At 34.8% G+C, this 14,674-nt stretch overlaps 1 protein-coding gene across 1 annotated transcript in view; it reads right to left on the bottom strand.

Annotated features, from left to right (window-relative positions):
• FOXP2 (forkhead box P2) overlaps nt 1–14,674 on the bottom strand; it is a 630,100-nt gene that overhangs the window by 551,515 nt on the left and 63,911 nt on the right. The window contains exon 2 of the mRNA XM_053609341.1: nt 5,619–5,747. The gene's annotated coding sequence lies outside the window, so the exon portion shown is untranslated. The remainder of the gene's footprint in view (nt 1–5,618; nt 5,748–14,674) is intronic.

Genomic DNA, 14,674 nt, shown 5'->3' with positions numbered 1-14,674 from the left:
ATATTATATTAGAAGGCAAGAAAACATTCATGTCCTTGTACACTTTTATCAGAGTTCTTGGGTTACTATGTGCCTTGTCAATGAACATTCATATTGAAAGAAATTTTTTTTGAGCAGGTCTCAACAGTGGGCTTAAAATATTCAATAAGCCATGCTGTAAACAGATGTAGTGTCATCCGGCTTTGTTTTTGCATTTATAGAGTAAAAACAGAGTAAATTTAGCATAAGTCTTTTGGGTCCTACAATTTTTTGAAAGGTAAATTAGCATTGGCTGCAACTGAAAGTTGTCAGCTACATTAGCTAACATAGCAACAATGTTAGCCTGCCCTTTCAAAGTTTGAAGCCAGGCATTGACTTCTCCTCTCTAGCTAGGAAAGTCTTAGATAGCATCTTCTTTCAATAGGAGGCTGTTTCATCTACACTGAAAATCTGTTTGTTTATTGTGGTCACCTTTATCAGTGATGTTAACTACATATTTTGAATAAGCGGCCGTACCTTCTACATCACTTGCTGCTTTACTTTGCAATTTTATGTTATGAAGATGGATCTTTCCTTAAACCTCATGAACCGATCTCTGCCAACTTTTAATTTTTCATCTTTAGGTTCCTCACCTCTCTCTGTCTCTATTAATAAAATTGAAGAGAGTTACAGCCTTGCTCTGAATTAGGCTTTGGCTTTAGGAAATGTTGTGACTGATTTGACCTTCTGTCCAGATCATGTAAGCTTTCTTTTACCAACAATAAGGCTTTTAACTTTCTTATCATCCATATATGTTCATTAGAATAGCACTTTTATTAGGCATTAAATATAAAAAGGCCAATTTGGGTTCAATAGTTTATTATTCCATGTATCTCAAAGAAGAAGCAGTACAGTTAATTAAAATACATGTAATTTCCTTCAATAACTTTTCCTCGCATTAACAACTTGAGCTTTTTGGCACAAGAAGTCTAATTTTGGCCTATTGTAGCTTTCCATATGCCTTCCTTACTAAGCTGAATCATTTCCAGCTTTTGATTTAAAGTGTAAGATATGTGATCCTTCTTTTCATTTAAACACTTAGAGGCCAATGTAGGGTTATGAATTGGCCTAATTTTAATATTGTTGTGTCTCAGGGAATAGGGAGGCCTAAAGAGAGGGAGAGAGACTGGAGAATGGCTGGTGGGTGGAGGAATCAGAACTTACACATTTATCAATTAAGTTTGCTATCTTTTATGGGCATGGTTCATGGCAATGCCAAACAACTGAAATAATAACATCAAAGATCACTGATCACAGATCAATATAACAAATATAATGATAAAAAAGTTTGAAATATTGCCAAAATTACCAAAACGTGACACAGAGATCCCAAGTGAGTGCATGCTCTTGGAAAAATAGCGTTAATAAAATTGCTTGATTCGGGTTTACCATAAATCTTCAATTTGTGAGAAATGCATTATCTGTGGAGCACAACTGAGTTAAGTGTGATAAAATGAGGTATGCCTATAGTTGGAATCGAATAGTATGTAGCCTTTTTACATGATTTCACTCATTTAGTGATATGCATGCATTTAACATTCCTCCATGTCTTTTTGTGCGTGATAGCTCATTTCTTTTTATTACTTAATTATATTCCATTGTCTGGTTATATGACAGTTTAGCCATTGACCTCTGAAAAGATAACTGGGTTGCTTAACCAAGTTAAACTGTTAAAGCTGCAATAAATATTCTTTTCCTTCTTTCTTTCTTTTTTTTTTTAGAGACTGAGTCTCACTTTATCACCCTTAGTAGAGTGCCATGGCATCACAGCTCACAGCAACCTCCAACTCCAGGGTTTAGGTGATTCTCTTGCCTCAGACTCCCAAGTAGCTGTGACTACAGGCACTGCCACAATGCCTGGCTATTCTTTTTGTTGCAGTTTGTCCAGGGCTAGGTTTGAACCCACCACCCTCGGTATATGGGGCTGGCACCCTGCTCACTGATCCTCTTGTGCAAAGTTTTTGTGTGGACTTCAGTTTCAACTCATGTAGAGTACAATTGGAGTATAATTACTGAAAGTTAAGAAAATTTGGCTTTGTAAGAAACTGCCAAACTGTCTTCAAAGTAGGTGTATATCTTTTCATTCCACTGGTAAAGAATGAGTTCCATACCCTTGCCCATCCTTTGTTGTTATCAATGTTTCAGATTTTAGCCATTCTAACAAATATGTGGTGGTACTTCTTTGTTTTGATTTGCATTTCCTAAAGACCATGCAATGTCAAGTTTTTCACATGCTTAGTTGCTACTTGTGCATCTTCTTTGGTTAGGTATATGTTCAGAGCTCTTGCCCATTTTTTAGTTGGTTTATATGTTTTCTTATTAATTTTTTTTTTTTTTTTTTTTTGGTAGAGACAGAGTCTCACTTTATGGCCCTCGGTAGAGTGCCGTGGCCTCACACAGCTCACAGCAACCTCCAATTTCTGGGCTTAGGCGATTCTCTTGCCTCAGCCTCCCGAGTAGCTGGGACTATAGGCGCCCGCCACAACACCCGGCTATTTTTTTTTTTTGGTTGCAGTTTGGCCAGGGCCGGGTTTGAACCCGCCACCCTCTGTATATGGGGCCGGCGCCTTACCGACTGAGCCACAGGAAGTTTTAAGAGTTCTTTGTGTACTTTGATATAAGTCCTTTATCAGATAAGTGTTTTGACAATACTTTCTCCTACTTGGTGGCTTGTCTTTTCATTGTAAAAGCAATTTTTTCAAGGAGGAAGTTTTTCCATTTATATAAAGTCCAACTTATCAATATTTTCTTTCATGGATCATACTTTTGTAGTTGCATCTAAAAAGTCATCACCAAAACTAAGGTTACTAGACTTTGTCTTCTATGTGATCTTTTAGAAATTTTACAATTTTATGTTTTAGCTCTATGATGCATTCTGAATTCATTTTTATGAAAGGCATGAGGTCAGTGTTACACCTCATGCCTATTTTTTTATTTTTTATTAACATGTGGATGTCTAGTTGTTCTGGCACTATTTGTGGGAAAGACTTCTTTCTCTATTCTTTCTCCATTGTTTTTTGTTCCTTTGTCAATGATAAGTTGACAATGCTTGCGTAGGTTGATTTCTGAGTATTGTATTCTGTTCCAATGGTCTATCTGTCTGTTTTATGGACACCATATTGTCTTGATTACTGTAGCTTTATTTTCAGTTTTGAAGTTGGGGAGTACCAGTCCTCTGACTTTATTCTTATTCTTCCATATTGTTAACTGATATGGGTCTTTTGCCATTCCATACACTCTTAAGAATCAGTGTCAAATTCACCAAATAAATTGCTGGGATTTTGACTTGAATTGTGTGGAATCTACTTATCAACTTAGGAAGAACTTACATCTTAACAATTTTGAGCTCATCTATCTATAGATAGGGAATAACTCTCCATTTATTCAGAGCTTTGATTTTTCTTTTATTCTAATATAGATTTTGTGCATATTTTGCCAGATTTATACTGTTTTCGCTTTTGGGTACTAATATTGTTTTATTAATCTCAAACCTAAGATGTATATAGCTAATATAGAGAAAAGCAATTGCCTTGTCTTTTAACCTTGTGTTCTGCAAAATTGTAGAAGGCTAATCACTTATTAGTTTCAGGAGTTTATGTTACTATTGTTGATTGTCTAGGATTTTCTGTATATACAACAATGTCATCTATGAGCTGACAGTTTTATTTTTTTATTTCTTCCTTACCAATCTGAACATCTTTCATATCTCTCTCTCTCTTTTTTTTTTTTTTTTTGTCTTCATGTCTTAACCAGGCCTTACTATATAATGCTGATTGAGAGGGAACATCCGTGCTTTTTTCCTGATCTTAGCAGAAAAGCATCTAGTTTCTCATCAATGCTTTTTCATAAGGCAAATATCCATGCAGCTGCCCCCAGGTAAACACAGAATGTTTCCAACATTTCAGAAGTTCCTGGAACTGCCACCTCAATTTCCTACCTACCTACAATTTAATGATTGTCCAAATTTTGTTGTTATCGCTTGTTTCATCCACAAACACAAAAGACTAGTTTGGGGACATCATATAAAACACATCATATGTTAAAATTATATCTCATGGGCATTATATATCTCAGATTCAACCACATCAGTGTGCTATACATTACTCATTTTGATTTCCATAGAGCAGAGATTCAGAAAAATTTTTCTTTGAATAGTGTTTCTGGATTATTCATAAACCTTAAACCAGTAAATGGAAGCTCACCATTGACCCACCAAATTTAAATCACTTTTATAGTTTTATCATACTTTTCAATAATAAAAATTAAAGATTTACATGAAGAAAAATTGTTTTATGTCAGTGAAAGAAATATTATTTCTAGTTTTTCTCCAAGGTGTTTCTATCTAGCTCAATAATAAAAATATTTTGAATTGAATGTATAAGTCAAGGTTCTGCTAAATTCACAGCTGGATAGCTTTTGTGTGTGTGTGTATGGATAGTGTCTGTTAAACTCACATTTTGTGCTACATTTTAATTACAGGTTGTCAAGAAAGAGCACAGTGTTTACCAGCTCTACCAAAATGTTTCGATAACAAAATAAAACATGAATCCAGAGATTATGAAGATTTTCAAACATAGACCACTTTGGCCACTTGACAGATGCTATGCCAATAAGAAAGTCACATTCAAAACCCATAAAGATTTATGTGTCAGTTTTGGAGATGACTAGGCAACATATGATTTGGTTGTTATTTCCAAGTCTAATAAGCAGACATTTTTCTATTGTATAATTTAGTCTTAAAAATTAAAACAATACTCTGCCATTGACTTTTCTTTTTTTTTACCCAAGAACAAAAAGTTATAAGTTATTAAGCAAAAATAAATTTGTAGATGTTAGGTCAACATATCAAGTGCTTCCATGGGTCTCTAGAAGTACGATGCACTGGGTAACATTTCAGATAAAAGTGATAACAAAGAACAAGGATTTCCTCCCAAATATCTTTCCTAAAACAAGTATTGGCTTCAATCATCCTTCTATCTTCCAATTTTTGGGTAGTAACTGATTTCTGTGTTTCTATATAATCATTAACACACAACTTTTAAGTTTTTCCTAACAGATAGGGAATCAATCTTTCCAGAATACTGAGCTGACAAAATTGATATATTTTTATAGATTATGGGTACAAATTCAGTCCAATTCAGTTTCACTATGCAAAGTGAAAAAGGGACTTAAAGTCTCTCTTATTGGGTGATATTTTTAAATAGACGTATTAAGACAGTCTTATTCTGAGATACGAAGTAACATAAAAGAGAAAGAACTAAGTGTAGAGGAAAAAAAGATTATGCGTGGCATAACTGCGGGTACTAAATCAAAGAAAATTACTTTCTTTTCAACAGAATACTCTCAAAACTCTTAACAGTTCTTCCACTAGAAAATACAATTAATATTTGTATTAAGTGTTCTTATAAAGCATCACCTTGTGTTATTAGTTAGTAAATATTAACACAAATCCAAATTTAAAAGTTACCATTCAAAATACCAGCATATTTTTTCTAGAAAAACAAAAATCCCAAAAATATTGTCATCCCATTATTTTCTACTAAAACCGAAATAGCAGCAAAAAACTTAAGGATGGAAAATACAAAGTACAGATGACTTACATTTGGAGAGTTAGACTTTAATTCTCTCTCCCAGGATTGAGGAATCTTATTCTTTGTGCTTACAATGCTCCTTTCTCCAGGGTATCCTTCTATTTCCAGAATAGGTCAGACTTCTATTATTTGTTTGATCTAGGGGGAAATTACACTTTTAATCAATTATTACAAAATGCATCAAACATTTTTTCTTACTATACTGGAGAGTGGGAATTTTCTATTATTTCCTATTGGATCTGAAATGAAGAGAAATATAGGAATTGCCTTGTTAAACATTATAATAAATAAATCTAGTATTTAAATTAACACTATTAAAAGGAATCCACATTTATCTTCTTTTTCATTTTTATGGCTAAGCAGCATAGCAAGAGAAAATTAATATTCAAAATCTGAATGCTACAAAAGCTTCTCAAATGTATTTTTAAAAGACTTTAACATAATTTTGCAAATCCATGAGTTTGAATGCACTGGCAGAGACGATTAGGTATCACATATTTTTATTCATTCATTTTAATGTCTCAGGGCTAAAGAATTACAAGATGATTAGAAAAGAGTAAAGGGAAATCCATTTTTAAAAATTTTAACGGAATAAAAAAAAAAGGAAGATTTTAAGCGCATGAGACAGACCAAAACCAGACAGTACAGAGTCATCTTGTTATAAGATGACAAAAAATATAGAACAAGGCTTTTTAAAAAGGTACAAAAATTAGGAAACTATTGTTCAAGACCTACTGGGCAAATGAAAGTACATAACATGGGTATGTTCTAAATGTGGTTTCATCTTAACTCTCTAACAAATATGTAAGACAAGAAAACACAACACATCCTACATTTCTTTCTGAGGACACAGAACTGTGATGTGTGAGTATCTGACCTTTGGTGCTATGAACATTATAAGTTCGAGAGAAATAATTCTACTATAAAAATTTTATCAAAACATAGGTTTCTAATGATGGGTATTTTCTGCCTCATTAAAATTAAATATTAAGATAAATGTCTTCATCACATGTCATACCTGGAATCACACCCCTAACCTTATGTTAAAGTCACTCATATTCACTTCCACTAAATAATAAATTAAAATGTAGGAGAGAACATTTAGATACTTGGTAAAACTGGGAATTAAATATAGATGTTTTGGGAAAATGTTCATAGAAGCACATTAAAGTCAGGTTTTGCCCAGAAATTTAACACATTATACTTACACACTATATTTTTCTAAATAAAAAATTCAGTACTATGAGAAAATGGTAAACAAAGAAGGCAATCAATAATTATATCAGAATAGCTAAATATAAAAACTTAAATACCTGTGGGGAAAAGAACACCCTTTAAACCATTTATCTGATCACAAATTGATACTTGTGTGATCCCTTCCATTTCTAACCAATGATAATTGGTACAGGCAACCATTTACTTGATGTGATTCAAACATATTTCGAGGTGAAACAAAGATACAAATTTAATAAAGATTAAAGCTATTATGGAAGAAAATCCACTCTAGACTAGATTTTAGGAGTACAGTTACTATTTGGTTTTATTTTCCGAAGATTCAACTAATCTTGGTCTTATTAAAAAGTCTTACCATAGAAACCTATCAACATGCATTTTCTAGATGAGTATTTCCATATGGCTATGCATACTCAGGTAGTTACATTTCAGTTCCTAGAACACAGAAATGGTTTGCAGTATTTCAGGTCAGTGCAGATCAATGCACATTCCTTTAGGGATGCCTTTTGAACTGACAAAGGATAAATGATTGACATCCGTAACAAACACTTTTTGTTGCCCTGGACTGACATGTCATTTATAGCAATACCTATGCTAATTAATGCCATCCAAATCTACCAGATATGTCAGAGGAATATGCTAGATTCCTCACAGGATATAACTTGAGTGTGGCTAAAATTACATTATAGATATGGAAATACATCCTTTTGTGATAAAGAACTGAACTATGCACATATATACCCAATATACTTTCTACAATAGAAAAGAACCCACTTATATATGTACAATTAGCTCTACCCAGTGTTTTGTTAGACTTTTTCTTAAAAAGTGAACTCTTTCTTGAAAAACTTAAATATACTATAGTCTTAACCCTAAAAAATATATCAGATAATATACTAAAATATCAGTTGGGGTCATCACAAACCATATCATCATGGCACTTTACCACATGACACTGAAATTTTGTTTGCAGATTCTCTCAACCACATGGAACACATTTGCTCATCACTAATAATGAGAACTACATATTAATTATCTTCATTTCACATCCCCTAGAACAGAGCTTGATATACAGTGGGTACCACTTTTTAAATAAATAGTTTTGTTCAGTGAAGGTCATTGGAATTACACATAGTGTGTTTGTCAATGAATTTAATATATAGGAAGATAGAATAATGTTGGCAACTAAAACTAGTTAGAGAACTCATCTTAGTATCTGGTACATAGCTAGCACTGAATAAATATGAACTGTAATTTGAGTGACCCTTCATCCCACATTGCCTGGGATAGATGTGGTTCATACAATATTCATAGCTATCCCTCCCCTCTCAAAGTGTTCTAATGTGAAAGGTAGCTTATATATTCACCCAAAATTTCAATAATATATTACCTATTTGTCATTTGATTATTTCTTTTTATAAACAATTATTGTTTTTATTTTTTGCTGTTCTCCATTGGTACTACTACAAGGCAAAGATCTTTTGTTTGGATTAGAAGAAGATTCCATTCTCTTAACACGAATAAATCCACAGGTCCCAGATTTGCTAAATCATCACATTATTGAAGCTAAATATTTGTCGCCAGGACAGGAATCACCTCCCAGCTGAAAAAATCCAAATGTGACTTCTTAATTCTTAGTTTGTTTAACTTTTTTGCTTCATTATTGTTTACTCCCTCCTTCTTAAAATTCTCCCTTTGGACTGCATAATACTTCTCTTTCTTGATTCTTTTCCTACTGGTGGTCTCAGAGCTCTATTTTTCAGCCTCTGCTGGTTCCCATTCTTACACGTACCTCCCCAATGTCAGTTGTCCCAAGACTTCATTGTAGTCTTCTTTTTTTCTTAATCTTTCCTTTGTTTCTTGTATCAACCATTACTTGCTGTAAATCATCCCCCAATGTCTATAGCCAGCCCACATCTCTCTCCTGACCTGCAGATTTAATGTACCTACTGGTTATACAATCTCCTACCTGGTCCCTCCCTCCTTCAGTCTTAACTACCCCTAATCCACACTTCGCAACAGGACCCTGAGCACTTTTCGTTTTCTGAAATGTAAATATGATAGTATTCTTCTCAAACCAAGAAAGCTAGCAACAGAAAAGAAGGGGTGAGGTCCTGCACTGGATTCCAAGGCTACAGAAGATAAGAAGGAAATCTAAGTTCACTAGAATAACAGAGATCTGTCTCTCGCTTGTCATTTTAAACTATTTCGCCTATACAAAGTTGTTGCAGGTAGTGGTTTCAAGGCAAATATCACTAGAAAGATACGTGGGTCATGATGAAAGTTTTGAGAAACACATAAATCGAAAAATATAAAATCCACACCGATGAAACAAACAAAGCCCTCCCAGACATACCTAAGAAGCTGAAACTTGCAGGATGTATCAGAGAGGATGCTGTCAGCAGTGTTTGTTGGAAGTAAAATAATGGACCATAACACAGTCTGTCTCAAAACTTTCATAATGACCCAATTGTCCTGTCTCAACCTCCCAAAGTGCTAGGATTACAGGCATGAGACACCGTACCCAGCTGAACCACCCTTTTTTAACATGAGGATTCAATAGGTAGGTTAGCCTGTGACCTAACAACCATCTTCAACAAGGTTTCAATTCTGAGTAGTCAATAAAAAAATCTCATGTTATACAACCCATTTATGTTTTGAGAAACACTTGCCATTTACTTGCAGTACTTTAGAACAGCCTGCAAATGCAATTTTCCATCCTTTCTTTTGCTCATCTATCTTCTACTGAATCTTAAACATCTTCACTTGAATATTCTCATTTTGATCCTTATTCAAATGAATAATGGTTAATATATCTTCAGAATTCAATCTCAAGCTTTTGCTTGGCTCAAGAACACTCAAGTTTTCTTAAATATATACCAAACCATACCAAATATCTCTATAAAACAACTTAAAAATAGTCTCTTTCACCTCTAAAATGATAGTTTTTCCCCATTACTCCAATAATCATTTCAAATTCACATCTCTCACATCCACCAAATATCTCCAAACATCCCTCTCATCATTTACTTTGCAGAACATGCCATATTTAACGAGGTTCTCCAAAAGTATAATATGTTTTTATGATCTGTTAGGCCAGTATAGGAGAAGACAAAGAAACATATTAATGCCTACATTTAATAAATTCAACTTCATATCATACCAATATTTCCCTGGCACCTTTTCTTACAAGTGCATCAGTTTGGGTGGAGTGGGGAACTCTTTAATATCTACCCAACAACCCAAAACTTAACTAGCTGAAAAACCTTCATTCTTAAGATCACATTTGCCTCACCTATATTTTATTTCACTAGTCTCTACATTTTTTGCAGAATCAAGTTGAACTATTTGATATTTGCCTTTACCAGTCCTTAAAATTCCAATTTGATCCAATTCCAATTCCTCTTAAATTCTATTTGTTCAAATAGTACTGTATCTTTCCAACCCTCAATTTAATTACCACTACCTCCATAATACACTCCCTTATTCTCTTAACCAGAAGTAATCGACTCACATAGCATTTTCTTTACAGCTCCCTTTTAAAAACTGTTCACTTAACCTACTTATGATATATTTGTCCCCATACCTGATCTCTCTCATTCAAGACTATTCAAAAATAGTGTCTTTCTTAACAACCCAGCTTCATTATTAACAATAAATTGAGCCATTTGAGCAGTAATAGCAAGGCAGAAGCAGTGCTGTGGTGTAACTCAAAGATATTCACATTAAACCTTTCTTAATCTTTTATCATCAATTCAGCAAATAATTTTCACTGCCATTATTTGCAAGTTCTAAATAAATCTGCTAAAAATATGGTTCATGCAAAACAACCAAGTCATTATTTGACCGACTTCTAAGGAAAACTTACTAGACAAACTATCATGAGATAGTCAAATAAAATACCTAAACATTAAAGTTTAGAACCCCAAACAAAATTATAATGTTTCCATGAAAATTGTGTTACACTTATTAATAGCTTTAAAGGATAAAATACATCTCTCATAAGGCAAGTAACTTTGTGTGTCTCTTGGAAAGTACATTCAAACTAGCACAACCAACATGCCTGGGGTTAACTGAGGTGTAGTTAAGAGTTAGAAAGAGAAGTACTGGGCGGCGCCTGTGGCTCAGTGAGTAGGGCGCCGGCCCCATATGCCGAGGGTGGTGGGTTCAAACCCAGCCCCGGCCAAACTGCAACAAAAAAATAGCTGGGTGTTGTGGCAGGCGCCTGTAGTCCCAGCTACTCCGGAGGCTGAGGCAGGAGAATCGCCTAAGCCCAGGAGTTGGAGGTTGCTGTGAGCCGTGTGACGCCACGGCACCCTACCGAGGGCAATAAAGTGAAACTCTTGTCTCTACAAAAAAAAAAAAGAAAGAGAAGCACTAAATCATTTTCCAGATTCTAATTAGATTAGCGGTAAATTTTAGAAAACAGAATATTTATGAGAGTTAGTTTGAGGGAAGAGAACTTATCTACATAAACTTTAGGTCACGATTGGTTCCTGTCAGAAAGTGAGTTGTAAATGAATGACCAGGATCTTCTAACTGGGAAAGCTTTATGAGCCTGGCTCAACCCTCAAAATATACAAAAGAAATTCACAGAAGAAAGTAATCTGCCCAATATCTGAGAGGGTGTAAGTGGCAGAGATGGGATTTGACTTCAGGATAAAGGTACTAAATCCAGTAGTCTTTCCTCTGTGAAGTAATGTAATTCAATTACCTCAAAATTTAGTTAATATGTAAATATAAACATACAGGCTGGGTACAGTGGTTCACCCTATAATCCTAGCCCTTTGTGTGGCTGAGGCAGGAGGATCACTTGAGGCCCAGAAGTTCTAGCCCAGCCTGAGCAACATAGTGAAACCCCATCTCCACAAAAAACAGAAAACTTTAACTGGGTATGGTGCACATCCTATAGCCAGGAGGCTGAGGCAGGAGGATCACTTGTGAGAGGTCAAAGACTGAAATAAAAATCATTCCGAGACTCGAAATGAAAGAAAAACAAATCCAGGTTCCATGCAGGTAACATAGGCTTTTATTTCTACCCCAGTGAGGGTGAGCTGAGTTTGAGAGGGAAATCATCATGCGGGTAATGGTGGATGGGGGTTTTAAAGGTCGAAAGGGTAGGGGTTGGTACATTTCCTTTTGTAGGTGGGACTTCTGTTGGAAGGGTGGGGGGTGATTCTATTTGGGCAGCTCCCTACATTGACTCTGTCAACTTGAACCCAGGAGTTGGAGATTGCAATGAGCTGTGATGATGCCCCTGCACTCTAGCCCAGGCAACAAAGAAAGACCATGTCTCAAAAAAAAAAAAATTATATACATACCCACACACATATATATGTAGTTTCTTTGACCATGTTTCCAAATAATTTCTATTGAATAACATATTCAATCAGTATTAGAAAATATTAGTATCTGTGGTCCATGTTCTTTACAGAGTATGTTTTATAACACTCTAAAGTTTACATTAAACATTTACTTATGTATTATACACGTTTATAACTGCAGAGTCAAATAAAGTTATCAGACCTCCAAAACTAATAATCTTTTATCCTCAAAAAGGTACAACCAGTATCAGCACCAATGGATTCATGTTAAAGGAGCGCTACTTATTTTGTGCATAATTTCTGAGTAGTTGATTGTGTATTAGCTTGTTTATGAAGTAGAAAAAAAATCTCAAAACAAACAGGCAGAAGGGAGGGGAGAACACTACCTTATCTATATTGCCCTGACAATTGAGTTTGGACAACAGTATTTTCTAAATGTACTCTATTCAAGGTTGGATATGTAATTACCTTCAGTTCATAGTCTAGACATTAATGCTTTCCTAGTATTTAAGACTCCTTGTAACATGCTTGCAGCTTTAAGTAAGCAAGGCTAAATCTTGACCAGATAAATTAGCGAAGAATGCAATAAAAGCTGCAATAAAAGAACTTTATCCTACAAACCTTCAAGTTGCTGCTAAATGAGATTTCTTTGAAATGCAGATCAGTTGAACTAGATTAGTGAATTTTAGCTCCTGTCAACATCATAACAAAATACAAATACAATTGTTCACTGCTCTTATCTCCATGCTTCCATCTGCTGCCTTGTTATTTACTTTCCTTGATTTACTATGCAGATCTAAATAAGGCACATCAAGGAGGGCTTACAACACAATGGCTTCTTAAGCTTTACATCAAGGTATTTGAAACTGAAGCCAGGAAAGGGCTGCCATCAAAGACATATCTCTAATGAACTTCCATATCAGAGAAGGTTTGGTATTTAATACTGCTGTGAAAAGAAAGAGCTACAAATCAGAATGGCCTATGAAAGAAAATGCCTACAAATCTTGATGAGATTAGCACCTCTGAGAATTAATATCCCAATAAAAATGATGTCTGGGACCTTGAAGAGTTAACTTCCAACCTTTGCAAATATAATGCACTATGTCAAGAGCAGAAAAATCACTTGACAAGGTTAAAAGGTCAGAGAAGAATTTTTTTAATTCCCACCAAGCTAGAAAATAATGTTTTATTCCTGCTCATAGAATTCCATGTCAGAATAAACACACTCAAAAGTAATTAACTCAATTAACATATTTGTAAGATTAATTTCTATGTTATAAGCATTCTGCACTATTTTTCAATAAGAAAAATTAAGAATAACTACATAGTAAAATACCACAATCTAAAATGACAGCATGCAACATTTGTTCATCAATTCTAGAATGTCCCTTTTCGTCCCTGATAGCAACACAGAGTAAAATCTCTGTCATTTTACAAATCCTGAGCTACCTTTTTTATTATATGCTACTACCCTTTTCAAAAAATACACATGAGGGGAAAAAAATCCTTCCTTCCATTAATTGTGTTTTTTCCACTTTTATTTCTAATATGCCAAAGTTGAACAAGACAGTAATTCACAAACATAACGAACGTGAAAGTTTCCAGCAAACTCTGCTTACATTACTATCTGACAATTTCTTTTTCATAAGCAGTAAGGTCTCTAAACAAATAATACTTTTTTTCCTAAAGAAAACATTTCAATCATTTATGTCGTTCTATAGCAAAGGAAGATCCCACAAGCATGTTCTGTTCCATGGATCAATCAGTTCCAAACCAAAGTAGACATGTTGTCGACTCCAGTGCCTAGAAATCCTGCTGCAGGCTCACCAGATGATGAAAACTGAGGGACGCAGTGTGTGGGGGCCCCACATGGCATTCGGTAGCTTCTGGGCATGTCAAACTTCACAACTACCCTACAGTCAATGACAGCAAACACCTTCCCTGCTCTTGCCTCCAAACATAAACTTGTTTCTCTATCCTCCCTGGAAAGAATTACAGGCAGTCTTCCAGAAACAAAGCCCCAAACAGAAGCAACCTCCCATGACTACACAACAAAAATCACAGTTGTCTTTTTGCTGTTTTTCATTTCAAGTAGGCAATGCTCCAGACTTATTTACAACCACAAGAGACTGTTACCTCTTCTTGTTTAATGAAATGACAAAACAACAGATTTGCATATTCAAAAGCAGGTGCTGTAACAGGTTTGACTATTCTTGACCTACAGCGTGTAAAAGAGGTTTATCTGTTACAACCGTCTCAAAGGTATTGGTGCTCTGATGGGCAGTCGAAACTCTGCCATCTGTAGAAGAGTGTGCTCAAAATGACAATCTGAATTCAAAACTGATCAATAGATCTTCCCTCATCATTATCCATATGTTGAAATCTGAAGATCTGTATATATTGGGCTATTTTACCTATCAATCAAAGATTAAAAGAAAAACTAAAATGGAAATGTTGATATGCAAAAATAATGCATTCAAACTGATCATTTCAGAACAATTCTTTTTA

Source organism: Nycticebus coucang, chromosome 11 (genome assembly GCF_027406575.1).
Source record: "Nycticebus coucang isolate mNycCou1 chromosome 11, mNycCou1.pri, whole genome shotgun sequence".
In the NCBI taxonomy this organism is placed as follows: domain Eukaryota; kingdom Metazoa; phylum Chordata; class Mammalia; order Primates; family Lorisidae; genus Nycticebus; species Nycticebus coucang.
Note: the sequence above shows the minus strand (reverse complement) of the source record. Positions and strands in the feature narration are given on the sequence as shown.